This window comes from Muntiacus reevesi, chromosome 2, assembly GCF_963930625.1.
Source record: "Muntiacus reevesi chromosome 2, mMunRee1.1, whole genome shotgun sequence".
NCBI lineage: Eukaryota > Metazoa > Chordata > Mammalia > Artiodactyla > Cervidae > Muntiacus > Muntiacus reevesi.
This window is the reverse complement of record NC_089250.1, coordinates 152,498,752-152,515,290: the sequence shown is the minus strand read 5'-3', so window position 1 is coordinate 152,515,290 and position 16,539 is coordinate 152,498,752. Positions and strand designations below refer to the sequence as shown.

The 16,539-nt window shown below is 38.5% G+C and overlaps 1 protein-coding gene across 7 annotated transcripts in view; it reads right to left on the bottom strand.

Annotated features, from left to right (window-relative positions):
* Nucleotides 1-16,539, bottom strand: part of ADD3 (adducin 3) — a 127,672-nt gene that overhangs the window by 62,970 nt on the left and 48,163 nt on the right. The gene's annotated exons all lie outside the window — the stretch shown is intronic.

Genomic DNA, 16,539 nt, shown 5'->3' with positions numbered 1-16,539 from the left:
CATGTTCAAGCATTACCTATCCTTTTCTACCAATGCTCCAGTTCTCCTGGCAATGCAGAAACAACAAAAGCATTTTCTTATTAACTAATTAGCAAGAGTTGCCTTCAAAAACAAGGAATTTGATTTATGCTTTGACATGATATTGAAATCAACACATAAAAGGGGAAATTATTTTGATGAAAATCATTAATATGCACGCTGGGCTTTAAAAAAAAGTTGCACTCACTTTTTCAAATAACGCCATGCTTTAATTTTTTCTGATTTATTTCCACATAAGATATTCAACAGGATGTATATATACTGTCTAAAAACCTTTAACAGTGTTTAAAATTTCAGTTACTGAAACTTATTAAACATGATTATTGTTCAAAATGATTTTAATCAATACTACTTTCCCCATGCACAGAGACACAACCAGTTATTACTAACTGAACTCCTATAACTAATGAAACAAAAAAAAAATAGGTTTCTCAGTAAAATACCTAAGCATGTAAAAAATAAGCTATATAATCATTTATATAGATTTTAACACAAACAATGGAAAAAGCTCTGGGAGAAGACTGGGAAAATATTTTTAATGATACATGCTGTCACATTACCCTAACTGCTACTCCCTCACAATGGAACAATAAATCAGTCTGGAGTACTGAAATTTCAATATTTTGAGAGATGGCCTAGAACACCCGCTTTCAGGAGGTAGGTGCTGACTGATCTAACCTTTTGCTGGATAATAAGGTCACTCTTGCCATATAAGTCAACCCATTCTAACATCTTCCTTTCATAGTCCAACTGCTTGATATAATTATTTTTTCATCCACATATGTAATTATGAATCACCTGCTGCCATCCATTGCTCTTCCCCATCTAACCTCCAAACTGAGCAACTTAAAGGTAGCAGTTAGATATTCTATCTGAAGAGTCCCATCTTGATACTTTCTGGATTTGCACTGTTGGAAATGTCTGTTTTCAAGTCAAATTTCACTTTCACAGCTGCAAAGGAAATGACAAGAGAAGAAAAACACAGCCAATACATATCAGCAATTAATTCCATCCACAACTGCCCAGCTGTTTGTGCATGGAAGAATCAGTCTGTTTCCTTTTGGGGCTTTCACCACTGAAAATGGATACTGCACACGCAGAGACACAAGCTGTTTGTAACATGTCAGGAATGTGCACAAGATCACACAGAGTTGAAGAGACAAAATGAAATCCAGAGCTAGTTTTCTTGGGATTTGCCAGTATTATTTCATAGCTTTAAGGAAAAAAAAAAAAAAAAGAAAAGAAAAAGAAACCGTAAGAACACCTCAGAGAGAGAGCAAAATACAGGGAAAAAATTTCTCCCTTCTGAGTATCACCCTACCAATAAGGAGGAAAATTTGCCAATGACATCAGATTTAGTATCAAGAATAGACACTCTGATTTATTGGCATAGACAAGGTGTGACATTTTTCAGAATCCACATGCTCCCAGTATGTTAAATCCAGCCAATACTTTTTGGACTACAGAGCTGCTTGCCCAAAGTGTAGTTAGTCCTTAAAAAAAAATCCTTATAAACGTGAAAGTTGCTGGGAATCAATGCTTTCACCACAGTGATGCAAAAAAGTGAGTTTTTCTGAGTTAGTTCAGACATTATTTGGCACCCACATACACCTGCCCGTTTCAGGGATTCATGTAAATTTACAGATCCAATCTTCTAGGATAACTCTCAAGTAATCAAATTTCTCCTTTCCTCTGCCCATCAGTTTTGTGGGTTTTAAATAAAAATACTCTCTACTGAGTGCCAGAGACTCATGTGAAACTCAAGAAGTATTCTATCCCCTTCTCTCCCTTGCCCTCCAACTCCAATTTTATCTCAAATGTCTGTTTCACTTAAATTTTGTAAAATGTCATTTTGTTATACTTTATTTTCAAACATACAGCATGTCAATAACTTGTGTTTTCAGTATGTAAAATGACTTGTGATTAATTACTGTCATGAGAGTTATAGAAAAGAAAAAGTCATTTTTAGAACAAAATAATTCAAAACAGATTTTACCGATTTAACTTTATTTTTAAAAAAATAAACTAGGTATCCCATGATTGAATTCATTGTTCCAAACAACTCCCCTCTCTTCTTTTGCTGCACAAGAGTTCATACACTCCCAATGCCAGTATTTTCAAACACAACTTGGATGGCATATTCAATTTGGGTACCACTAGGGGCTAGGGCTTCCCAGGTGGCACAGTGGTAAGGAATCTACCCGCCAAAGCAGGAGACACAGGAGATGTGGGTTGGATCCTGGCTCTGGAAAACTCCCTGGAGTAGGAAATGGCAGCCCACTGCAGTATTCTCGTCGGGGAAATCCCACGGGGGAGAGGAGCCTGGCCAGCTGCAGTCCATGGGGTCACAAAGAGCTGGACACCACTGAGTGACTGAACACACGGGGAGGGGCTAAGGCTCAACCAATGAAGAGAAGAAAAGTTCTCTGCTCCAAATAATCTTCAGAATGAAGATGCTCTCGAGTGCCAGAACTCAAACCAGCACAATGAGAGGTTGTCTCCAACTAAAGTGCTGTGAAAGCACGAAGTGTGATTTGTGAGAGAAATATAAGGCATCTCAAACAAGTGGTAGACTGAAAACAAAGCACAAAACCAAAGAACGTTTTTATCCTTAACAATCCTCATGTGATCGAGGATGTATCTGGGGTAGGAAAGGGAGGAGAAGAAAAGTTTAACCTTGGCTGCTGGGGACACTAGTTTCTAGAAATATGGTATAACTGTTACTGACTCAAACAGCAAAAGAGATGAGCTTTGCTTGGCAAGCTTAAGCTCTGAGGGACACTTAAGACTAGATTGAAATGTCTAAGGGAAGGAACCTGCCCCACCTACAAGATTGGCTAAGGAAAGCAAAGATCTCCTGAGTTGTTTATATCAGGTCACTTAAACTCATGACAGTCTAACTAGAACCTTGGGTGGTACTAACAAAGATCATTCAAATGAGGAGGCTGGAGATACGAAACTTTGGCAGCTCATTTTTAAAGTGATTTTTCTCCTCAAGAATTTATTGTATTTAATACTAATACATATGTATTTATTTTATTCTTAAAACTTTTACATTAAAAAAAAAAAAAACTTTTACATAGACAGCAAATTAGAAAGAATTTTACAGTGAGCACCATACATGCACAAGCTAGATTTTATCATTAACACTGTACTATACTTTATCACACATGTCTTCAACTACCCATTTCTCTTTCCATCCATTAATCTAACTTACCTTTCATGCATTTTAAAGTAAATTACAGGCAATTGTACACTTCCTGTACAAATGAAAGTGTACAGATGAAGCACAAATTGAAATCAAGATTGCCGGGAGAAATATCAACAACCTCAGATATGCAGATGACACCACCCTTATGGCAGAAAGTGAAGAACTTAAAGACCTCTTTATGAAAGTGAAAAAGGAAAGTGAAAAAGTTGGCTTAAAACTCAACATTCGGAAAACTAAGATCATGGCATCTGGTCCCATCACTTCATGGCAAATGGATGGGGAAACAGTGAAAACAGTGACAGACTTTATTTTGGGGGGCTCCAAAATCACTGCAGATGGTGGGTGACTGCAGCCATGAAATTAAAAGACGCGTACTCCTTGCAAGAAAAGTTATGACCAACCTAGACAGCTTCTTAAAAAGCAGAGACATTACTTTGCCAACAAAAGTCCATCTAGTCAAGGCTATGTTTTTCCAGTAGTCATGTATGTATGTGACAGTTGGACTATAAAGAAAGCTGAGTGCCAAAGAATTGATGCTTTTGAACTGTGGTTTTGGAAGACTCTTGACAGTCCCCTGGACAGCAAGGAGATCCAACTAGTCCACCCTAAAGGAAATCGGTCCTGAATATTCACTGGAAGGACTGATGCTGAAGCTGAAACTTCAATTCTTTGGCCACCTGATGCGAAAAACTGACTCATTGGAAAAGACCCTGATGCTGGGAAAGATTGAAGGTGGGAGGAGAAGGGGATGACAAAGGATGATAGTTGGATGGCATCACCGACTCGATGGACATGAGTTTAAGTAAACTCGGGGAGTTGGTGATGGACAAGGAGGCCTGGTGTGCTGCACTCCATGGGGTCGCAGAGGTGGAAACAATGAGCGACTGAACTGAACTGTATACTTTCTCTAAATACTTCAGCAGGCATATCATTAACTAAAGTTCAGTGTTTACTTATCACTTTTTTTCTTTTGGTACAAAATGTACCAACAATGAAGTTGCAGAAAGATGTAAGTGTACACCTATATAACCCCAACTCCTGTCTAGATATAGAACATTTTCTTTACCCCAGAAAACCTCTGTCATGTCTTTTCCTAGGCAATCTCTTTCTCCCACATTCCCAGAGGCAATCACTGTTTTGATTTCAAAAGTGATTTTAAACAACTCCAAGTAGTCATGTCTTTGCAACCTGGAGATCAGAACATTCTCTACTACATCACGTAACTTATACTTGGCTGAACAAAATGATCAGATATGAATGAAACAGATGGAAGGAGCCTAAGAAGAAATCATAAGGTTAAAAGGAAGTGTAGATTCATCTGCTCCAATTACTGAATTTCTTGGGTGAAGGAAAAAAACTTAGAAATCTTTGGTTGCCTGTACCAGTTATCCAACTGCTCAGCAATTTACTGGGTGGACCTAATCTAAGGTTCTTTGGCTGCAGCTCCACATTTTAAGGGTGAAGAGAACAGAAACTTTGGAGATAACACTGGTTTCAAGGAAGAGTTAAACCACTTCAAGGCTATACATCTGAAACAAGTTTTTTTAGTTTCAGTTTTTTTAAACACCTTTGAGTCTCAGTTTTCTCATCTGCTAAATGAGGAAAATCTTAGTTCATAAAGTTGTATGGATTAAAAGAGACACCCATTGTAAAGTGCCTGGCATACAGTAAATGATTAAAGAGAAGAAACATAGCAAGTGGAGGGAAAATTGACAGTACGAAGTTCAGTTCAACAATATGCACTTTCCACATATTGCTTCTAAGTGCGTGTGCTACCCCACCCCTACATTTGCTCTCATTTTGCATATATATGCCAAGAAAATAACTCAAGCACTGATGCAAGAAGTTTTTCACATCTGAAAAAAAAGCTTTTCCTTTTCTTCTGACTTCATAGTGACTATATTTACCTTACATTTTTACCTGTCTTTGTATAAACAGCTCATTTTGCCTGAAATGATCTTTCTTTTATCCACCAAATGAGAGGTCCAGCTAAAAGCTAACCTACTTTTCTGATCTTATCAAACAAATTTAAAATTCCTTCATGTGGGTTTGGGTTTCCATAACGCTTAAAGTAATAGCATTACAGAACTCCCCCTACCAGCTGGCTGCTTCCCTGTGTTTTCCCCTCCTTGAATGAGTGCACCTCTCTATCCCAAAACCTAGCACAGAGCTTAGCACACTGAAACCATCCATGAATATCTGCTGAATGGACATGCCTGGGTAAATGGGTACTTGGTATGATCAAAGAAGCAAAACAACTAAGGCTGAATACTCACCAAAAAAGGAAAGCAAAGTGCCAGAAAAATGGGGGGGGGGGGGTGGGCGTGCAGGGAGATAATCATAGGGCACATGAACAGGCACAAAATTTTTAGATTAAAAGCCAAGCATGTGTAAACTTCTGTGTTTTAAGAAAAGTGGCTACCACCAAGCAGTTGGAAGTGCCACTAGAATAATTCAGGCTGTGGTGTGCTTCATACACTTATCTCATATACCACCCACAACAACCCTATCAGGCTCCTTTTATAGATGAGAATATTGAGACTCAAGGAGGTTAAGCAAATAAACTCAAACAACCAGTGGCAATGGAGATGAAAAGCAGAGTGATGATTTTTCATTACAAGTCATTTTCACATAAGACAGTTTTACACACAGTGTGGGGAGGCTCTGCAATAAGAAAACCCAGTCGTTGAGGGGCAACCAAACAGTACAAGAGATTCAACAGAAGGAGCAAAAGTCAAAGGGAGAAAAAAGGTCTAGACAAAAAACAAACCAAAGCTGAGGCAGTAAGAGGTGTGTGAGTTCTATGTAGGTGTTATCTTCACAGAACAGTCCGCCACCCAGAGTTATGAAACATAAGTCAGAGATGGCCCTGGAATGTGCGGGAGTGCTAAAGAGGAGCTCTTACTCCCGGCATGGCCTTTCTTCCCCAAACTAATTGTTCTCAGAAGTGATAAGACAGCATGGATAACCTTGATGAGAATGGTGACCATGGTGTTCATGTATCAAGAATCAAAACTGTTTATTCACTTTGACTCAACATCCTACCTCCTTCTGAGAATTTAAAATGCTCTGAGACAGGAAAAGGGTACTGACTAGACAGGTTCCTTATAATATTAGAAACAGCTTGAGCGTTTAAATCTGGGGGATAGTTCAATACATATTATGTTCAACAAATATGAATTAGGAGTTTGGGATTAAAACATACATACAATATATAAAATAGGTAAACAACAAGGTCCTACTATAGCACAGGGAAGTATACTCAATATTTTATAGTAATCTATAAGGGGAAAGAATCTGAAAAAGAATAGATATAAATACATGTGTAACACATGAAGCTAACACAACACTGTACATCAACTATACTCCAATTCTTTAAAAAAGAAGATAATGATGGCCTCAAGTTGGTGAAATGAACTCTTACCTGTGGGCATCTCTGACTATATTCCATAATTTCTCTTTTAGGAATACCCTAGTTTTGTCTCCCTTTCAAAGATGGATTTATGAAGGAAAGCCTCCAGCCTAAAGTTTAAAGCCACAAGTCCCTGTGGCTCACCTCCAATACAGCACTCATTACACTGACTCACAATTGTCTGTTCACTGACATAGTTCTCACATGTGCTGTGGGAAACAGTAAGGCAGGCTGCCTCAGGACCTAGCACAGGCAAATTAAAAAATACGAATGGTAAATGAATAATGTCTTTCACCTGTTTAATACTTGACAGATGGTTATTTGTTAAAAGAAGTAATACAGGATTTAAAGAGGAAGCAATTACAGAAAAGTCATATAGAAAAGGTTGAAGATAAGAGAGATTCGGTTAATATTCAAAATAGCTTTTTTCAGGATTAAAAAAAAATATTCAACATAATTTACAATGATTGATGAGTCAAGCTTAACAGAGCTGAAGCTGAAATTCAGCGAAATAGTAGGTCTAAAGATTAGGCATTATCCCAATTTAAAACAAAAAATAATCAAACTTAAGAGTTTGTATTGTATCTGAAGGCTGTCAAACTTCAAGTGAGAAAAAAAAAAGTGACTTTGACTCAACCATGGCATAATACTTCCAAAAACAAGGCATTTTATTAACCATCTCTTAAAAGGTGAATAGATTCAAGGGACTAGACCTGGTACAGAGTGCTTGAAGAACTATGGACAGTGGTTCATAGCATGGTACAGGAGGTGGGACCAAAACCATTTCCAAGAAAAATGGATGCAAGAAGACAAGTGGCTGTTTGAGGAAGTCTGACAAATCGATTGCTGAGAAAAGAAGAGAAGTGAAAGGCAAAGGAGAAAGGCAAAGATATAACCATTTGAATGCAGAGTTCTAATGAACTGCAAAGAGAGATAATAAAGCCTTCTTAAGTGAACAATACAAAGAAATAGAGGAAAACAATAGAATGGGAAAGACTAGAGATCTCCTCAAGAAAACTGGAGATACTAAGGGAACATTTCATGCAAAGATGGGTATGTGTCACTCACTCAGAGCCACACATTCTGGAGTGTGAAGTCAAGTGGGCCTTAGGAAGCATTACTACAAACAAAGCTAGTGGAGGTGATGGAAATCCAGTTGAGCTATTTCAAACCCTAAAATGATGATGCTGTTAAAGTAAAAATGCCAGCAAATTTGGAAAACTCAGCAGTGGCTGCAGGACTGGAAAATGTCGGTTTTCATTCCAATCCCAAAGAAAGGCAATGCCAAAGAATTTTCAAACTACCACACAACAGCACTCATTTCACATGTTAGCAAGGTTATGCTCAAAATCCTACAAACTAGGTTTCAGCAGTACGTGCACCAAGAACTTTCAGATGTACAAGCTGGATTCAGAAATGGCAGAGGAACCAAAGATAAAACGGCCAACATCCACTGGATCACAGAAAAAACAAGGGAATTCTAGAAAAATTTACTTCTGCTTCACTGACTACACTAAAGCCTTTGACTGTGTGGATCACAACAAACTATAAAATTCTTACAGAGACAGAGTGTCAGACCACATTATCTGGCTCCTGAGAAACCTACATGCAGGACAAGAACAACAGTCAGTACCAGACATGGAACAACGGGTTGGTTCCACCTGGGAAACGAGTGCGTCAAGGCTGTATATTGTCACCCTGCTTATTTACCTTACATGCAGAAGACATCAAGTGAAATGCTGGGCTGGATGAAGCACAGCTGGAATCAAGATTGCTGGGAGAAATAACAACCACCTCGGTATGCAGATGATACCACTCTAACAGCAGAAAGCAAAGAGGAACTAAAGAGCCTCTTGATGAGGGTAAAAAGAGGAGAGTGAAAAAGCTGGCTTAAAACTCAACACTCAAAAAACTAAGATCATGACATCTGGTCCCATCACTTCATGGCAAATAGATGGGGGAAAACTGGTAACAGTGACAGATTTTATTTTCTTGGGCTCCAAAATCACTGTGGATGGTGACTGCAGACATGAAATTAAAAGACGCTTGCTCTTTGGAAGAAAAACTATGACAAACCTAGACAGAGATATCACTTTTCTGACAAAGGTCTGTCTAGTCAAAGCTATGGTTTTTCCAGTAGTCAACGTTCGGATGTGAGAGTTGGACCATAAAGAAGGCTGAGTGCTGCAGAATTGAGGCTTTCAAATTGTGGTGCTGGGGAAGACTCTTGAGAATTCCTTGGACAGCAAGGAGATGAAACCAATTAATCCTAAAGGATATTATCTCTGAATATTCATTGGAAGGACTGATTCTGAAGTTGAACCTCCAATACTTTGGAGGTTGACTCATTGGAAAAGACCCTGATGCTGGGAAAGATTGAGAGCAAGAAAAGGGGGCGACAGGATGAGATGGTTGGATGGCATCACTGACTACTGAGTTTGAGCAAACTCTGGGAAAGAGTGAAGGACAGAGAAGTCTGGAGTGCTGCAGTCCATGAGGTCACAAAGAATGGGATACAACTTAGCAACTGAACAAGAATAAATGATGAGAAACCCGCATTAAAAAAAAACCCTACATAAAAAAAGGGAAGAATAATATTCACGATATTCATGTGCTATTAAGAAACCTGCATTCACAAATAATTTTTGCTTTGGAGGAAAGTCCAAAAGAGAATTAAAAAAAAAAAATCTATTTAGTTGGGAAAATGTGTCATATTTCAAATAATTTACCCAGTGGAAAAAAGCCATACCAATTTAAAAAAAAATTATCTTCCCCAAATTCAAGTATTTACCTTGAAAGAGTGCTAATTAGCTAGGTGAGTGCCAAGCTAACACATCACAGGACTTAGAGGACTAACAATCTTTACTTCTCCAAGATCAAGCTCTAGAACATGTGCTGCCTACCCACGACAAGAACCACATCCCATCCTTTAAAACTAAAACAGCTTTGAGTCACCAAATACCATCGTAAGTTGTATCCAAGACAGGGCAGGAGACAGGTTTAGGAATTTTCTCCCCATGTTCACTCCCATTCCTCAATCCCTCCAGTTCCGCATGACTTCAGGAAAGTATCTCCTGTGGTTGGTAGAAGTGCCAACATTTCCTCAGTCAAACAGACAGCATGATAGGAGATTTAATTAAAATTAAAACAAATACAGAAACAAAAGTAGCCCATAAACACATTTCTTCTTCGCATTTAGAGGCAGTTTACTTCAGTTTACTGCATCATACTTTCTGCCTCTAATTATTATTAAAGTTGGAGAATATCAACTCGTTCTGTGCCAAATCTATAGCTGTACTGATTTTTAATCTGCTCTGAATTTATATTTCAAAAAATTATCTTTAAATTCTAAGTTGGTCAGTCAATTCATCAACTAATATCAACTAATTTTTCTACTTTTCTACTTAAATTAATTCATTCTTTTAACAACTCATTCAACACCTATTATGTCCTACATCTAAGGAGGCAGTACAACTGGAAAATGAAGAAATGAATGAGATATGATCTCAGATTTTAACATATCAGCAACTTAGTGGGTTGGGGACACAGAAGTACAGAACAGACTTTTGCACTCTATGGGAGAAGGCGAGGGTGGGATGATCTGAGAGAACAGCATTGAAACATGTATATTATCAAGTGTGAAACAGATCGCCAGTCCAGGTTGGATGCATGAGACAAGTGCTCGGGGCTGGCGCACTGGGACGAACCAGAGGGATGGGATGGGGAGAGAGGTGGGAGGGGGGTTGGGGATGGGGAACACATGTAAATCCACGGCTGATTCATGTCAATGTATGGCAAAAACCACTAAAATATTGTGAAGTGATTAACCTCCAACTAATAAAAATAAACGGAAAAAAAAATTATACAGCACGCTGTTATTAGAGCTGCATTACAAACCCAGAGAAAGGAGCCAATTTGAAAAGTTCTTGAGAAGTTACACTGGAGTTGTACCTTAAAAGGATGAGTAGGTACTGGAGGTGGGGGGAGCAGAAAGATACGAAAAGCAACATACCTAATAAACCTATGATTTATCACATGGTTTTATACTAAATAAAATTAATAGAACTAATAGAAAACTAACAGAAAATTGAGACTAATAGAAAAAGGAGATGAAAGTTGTCACTAGTTAACAGCTTACAGTGGTTTGTATAATTTAAGCTAGAGGAACCCTATAATCTACTAGCAAACCATACACTTTTGTGTCATGTGCTTTTGCTTTCACCCTGATCTTTTGACTTGCATGCTAAGAAAAGAAACTCAAAAGCCTTTTATATTCTTTCTTGGAACAATGCTTGTTCTTACACTGCTTTAACCAAAGACTTAGGAATAATTAAGAGAAATTATCTTGGAGCCAGTCAAACTGCAATCTGCCACCATATCACGATGAAAGGAGACTTAAGAATGCTCTAGGTTAATACAAAGGTCAGTAAACAATAATTTGGTCAACCTGGCCCAGATATACCACACCCTATAGGCTCAAAGCCTTAATGGTATCTAGTACAAGTATGGTAGATTTTATGGCTCAGACAGTAAAGAACCTGCCTGCAATGCAGGAGACCTGGGTTCAACCCTTGGGATGGGAAGATCCTCTGGAGAAGGAAATGGCAACCCACTCCAGTATTCTTGCCTGGAAAATCCCATGGACACAGAAGCCTGGTGGGCTGCAGTCCATGAGGAAGAAAAGAGTTGGACACGACTGAGTGAATATCAGTTTCAAGGAAAAAAAAAAAGAAAGCCATAACAGATCACAAGCATTGTGTTTGAAAGGCACCTAAATGCTCAAACTCACTGACCCAGAAAGATGCTTATACATACGAGAAAGATTTTTATGAATTGGAAAATTTGGCTAATCCAATGAAAGGTGAAAAGAATACCATGTTAAATTGCTGAGAACAGACCTCCCATTTTGACCAAGTTACAACTACTGTTGTTGCTTAGTCACTGAATCATCTCCAACTCCTCAATGGCATGGAGCCTGCAGGCTCCTCTGTCCCAGGGATTTCCCAGGCAAGAATACTGGAGTGAGTTGCCATTTCCTCCTTCAGGGGATCTTCCTGACCCAGGGATGGAATCCTGCATTGGCAGGTGGATTCTTTACCACTGAGTTACCTGGGAAGCCCATTATATTAGGATATAGTCAAGTTTTTAGAGCATATATTTTACATAAAGCAAGTGTTATCTGTACTTCATATTCATGAATTCACACCTATAATATCTAAGCACTGACAAAAAAGCAAAAAAAAAAAACCCTCTTGCAAAAAAGTTCAAACTGAGAGATTTAACCCTAGTGCAGAAATTTGTCAATGAAACATGTATCTTTGGATGGTGTATAAGTAACTTCCTTAGAATATTTTGAGAAAAGGAAAAACAAAACCAAAAAAGTTCTCCTGAGAACAGCTTTTGAACCTCTGAGAAGGGAGGTGGCTAGAGCTGTAGAAAAAACTGGGTGGAAGAGGAAAAAGGAGGAGCTAAGATAGTAGATGAAGAGACAACTAAGGAGCCAAGAGTGACGCCAGCTAAGGAGGATCAAGTAACTGCAGCAGCAGTCTGAGGCCGGCACACCCACAGAGAGCTGTGCGGCTTATTTCAAGGGGGTGGAACACTGAGAAGTGAACAATTTTGGTTTTGTTTAACTGAAAGATTGAGCAATCCTACAAATGGCAGCAGGAAAAAGAAGGGGTTTTTTCTAATATAGAAAGTGTTGTTCAATCGCATAGTCATGTCCAATTCTTCTCGACCCCATGGACTGCAGCACGCCAGGCCTCTCTGTCCCTCACCATCTCCCAGACGTTGCCCAAGTTCATGTTCACTGCATCGGTGACACCGTCCAGCCATCTCATCCTCTGATGCCCTGTTCTCCTTCTACCCTCAATCCTTTCCAAAATCAGGGACTTTTCCAATGAATCATCTGTTCACATCAGATGACCAAAACACTGGAGTTTCAGCTTCAGCATCAGTCCTTCCAGTGAATATCAGGGTTGATCTCCCTGAAGATTGACTGATTTGATCTCCTTGCTGTCCAAGGGACTTTCAGGGATCTTCTCCAGCACCACACTTCAAAGGCATCAATTCTTTGGCATTCTGCCTTCTTTACGGTCCAGCTCTCACAGCTGTATGTGACCACTGGGAAGACCGCAGCCTAGACTATACAGACCTTTGTTGGCAGAGTAATGTCTCTGCTTTTCAACACACTGTCTAGTTTGTTATCGTTTTCCTGCCAGGAAGCAATCGTCTTCTGATTTCATGGTTGCAGTCACCATCCGCAGTGATTTTGGAACCCAAGAAGAGAAAATGTCACTACTTCCACCTTTTCCCCTTCTATTTGCCATGCAGTCATGGAGCTGGATGCCATGACTTTAGTTTTTTTAATATTTAGTCTTAAGCTGGTTCTTTCACTCTCCTTCACACTCAAGAGGCTCTTTAGTTTCTCTTTGCTTTCTGCCATTAGAGTGGTATCATATGCATATCTGAGGTTGTTAGTGTTTCTCCCGCCTATCTTGATTCTGGTTTGTAACTCATCCAGCTCGCATTTCTCATGATGTGCTGAGCGTTTGGGTTAAACAAACAGGGTGACAGCAGACAGACCTGTCGTACTCCTTTCTCGATCTTGAACCAATCAGTTGTTCCATACAGGATTCTAACTGTTGCTTCTTGACCTGCATACAGGTTTCTCAGGAGACAGGTGAGATGGTCTGGTATTTTCATCTCTCTAAGAGCTTTCCACAGTTTTTCATGATCCACACAGTCAAAGGCTTTAGTGGAGTGGATGAAACATAGATAGATGATTTTCTGCAATTTCCTTGCTTTCTCTATAATCCAGCGAATGTTGGCAATTTTATAGAAGATGTTAGGATATAATAACAACACTATCATTTTTAAAACTATCAAACAAAAAAGAGCAGTAAATACCTGATATATGAAAATGAAAAATTGACACCTTTGAGGAAAAACACTCTAAAGTCCATGTAAATACAGAGCTGCGATATTTATTGTCATGTACAGTTTTTTACACTGCGGACTACATCATCTTTCAAACAAGATCCTGCCAAAACATACTGACAAGAATCTGGGGGGTTGTGGATCAGTGCAGTTTTTTTTTTTTTTCCCAATTCAACTTTCAATTTGGCAGCTTATAGAAACAATCCTCGATGGTTGAGTTTTAAAAAGTTACTCCAAGATAAGCAGGATTTTGACTCCACTGGGCTATTTCCAAGTTGCCAAATCATTAATCTAACACAGCTCTCAAGTCCTTTAAACTGATTCCCGCTGCTCCAATGTAATAAATGATATGATGTTTTAAATAAAAAGGGGAGAAGGAGAGGGGAAAGAGGCTCAAACTAGTACCTTTGGAGTTCTTGTTAAGTTAAAAAAATAACCGGAAGTGGGAGTAATAAGGTAACACACATTTACTACTATATTTTTCAATCATGTGTAACTTCTAAAATTACAGCCAGGATTTTGGTTAGGCCTTCTATCCGAAGCAAATCAGCTGCTTCAACTTCAAGGTTAACAGTTATTTTTACATTTGCTACATTCCCAAAAATGAAAGGTGAAACAATGCCCCCCTGATAAGAGATGTTTCAAGCTTTCTGTAGATGATTTACTACATTAATCACATCTGTTCATTCTTCTAGGCATTAATGGCTACCTTACTACAGGAACTAGAAAAAGGATACTGTGTAGTCAAGTATTTGTCTTTGCCATGACACACAGGATATACCAGATAAATCCTAAGCCATCAGCGCACGGAGGCCAGTGTTTTCAGTACAGTGAGTTTGAGGAGTTGCATCTTCATCAGCTTAAAAACAAAAATGTGTAGCTAGCGCTCCAAGGAGCAATCCTTTCGCAAAACAAAGTCATTATATAGATCATACCACTATGAAGAAACACTCATGGAAATAACTCTTATTTCAGTAATTAAAACAAAATAAAACCAAACATTTAATTACAAATACAAAGCAGTGTAAACAGCTTAAAAGTTGTGAAAGAATTTCCAATCAATTTACGAGGGTTGAGTAGGATCAAAAATAAAAAATAGAAGTTGCCTGATCTTCTGAAAATGATGAGCTCAATGTTGTGAAGAAAAAATTCCTCAATTAGAAATCAGATCTTCTTTTAAGTCACAACTTAGAGGTAGATAGAGTTCCTTCCAGAAAGCAGGGAGTTGTTATTAGACCTCTCTACCACTCCCCTCCTCAAAAAGTCAGAGTCCCCAAGGGTAATACCCTCAGTTAAGAGGCAGACCAAGAAAAAGAAAAAACATGTCTACAAACAGAGGGAATTTAAAACACACACACACACACACACACACACACACACACACACACAGACCAGAGTCTTATCTGTCTTTTCCAGAGCACTGAGTGGCAAAAGAAAAATCTCTCCTGAGAATCTGTAACAACAGGTCTATCCTCCCAAGAACTCGGGATCTGAATTTACACACCAGAATGGTCCACAAAACCTTACTCCAAGAGAGTAACCTAAAGTGATCTTAGGTTGGTAGCCTCTCCCCCATCGCCACCAGATACCTGGCAGGAAAGAAACATAGGTTTGGAGAACGTTACTCTCAAAACAGGATACCTAAGGATTCCCACAGATAAAATCTGGCCAAGTTCAAAATTCAAAATTACAAAGCACATGAGTAAACAAACCACATTAAACAAAAGTCAGCAGAAAACAACAAAGTAGAATTTGATACCTCCTCCGCCCCCAGAACTGCAGACAATGGAATAGTGAGACACAGACTATATAACATGAGTAAAAACCATGTTCAAAATCCTTAAAGACAGAATTAAAAGTATGAGAGAGAAACAAGATAATATAAAGACCCAAGTGGAAAGAGAATAATCTGAAATACAGATTTGGAAAAACTAGTCAGACTGAAGCACAGAAAGACAGAAAAATATATATATATATGTAAAAGAGAGGCTGAGATACACAGACAACAAAGAAGTTCAACATACTGGAATTCCTAAAGAGGAAATGGAATAGGGAAGAGGTCATGGTTGAAGAGATCACGTCCAGAAGTTCCCCAGAAATGCCCAGAGACAAATCACCTATAAAGGACTGGCAGTTAAATTTGTGGTGGATTTGAAAGAAAAAATAGTTGTATGACACCAAAGTATTTCCAAAGTGTTGAGAGAAGGTAACTGTCAGTCTACAACTATACATTGAACTATCAAGAGGAAGTAAAATAAAACAGTCTCACTAAAATGTTCTATGAACTTAAAGGAACATTCAAAGGATTAACTTCAGAAAGAAAACTGGAAGGAAGAGTTGAGATGGAAGGAGTGAGCAAAGAAATTGGTAAATGAGTAGTTTCTAAAATGCTATATAAAACGATTGCAAATAGCAAATGAAGGGGGGTTAAAAACAAGGTAGAACTAAAATGCCATCACATAAGATGGGAATGAGAACAAAAGTTAAACTGTTTTAAGATCTTTATTTTGTTCAGAAGGGGAGAGAGACAGAGCTATTACCTTTGCCTAGAATATTCTCAAAACCACTAAAATCAATAAAAATAAAACAAGACAACCTAACTCTGCCCACTGGTGAAAGATCTGAACAGGTATTTCACAAAAGAGACTATCTAAGTGACCAATAAATACATAAAAATTGTCCACACCATTAGTCATCAAGGAAATACAAATTAAAACCATAATGGGAAATGGCTATCTACCAACAAGGTTAAAATGTAAAAAACAAACACAAAAAAACTGTGAATATCAAGTCCTGGCAAAGGTGTGGAGCATCCGGAACACTATAAGTCCTTGTGCATTTAGTATAAATATGTTGGAAGATTTTTTGGCATTATCTACAAAACCCGGACACACACCAGCCCTGCAATCCAGCCATTCCTCTCCCAGGAACACGTTCA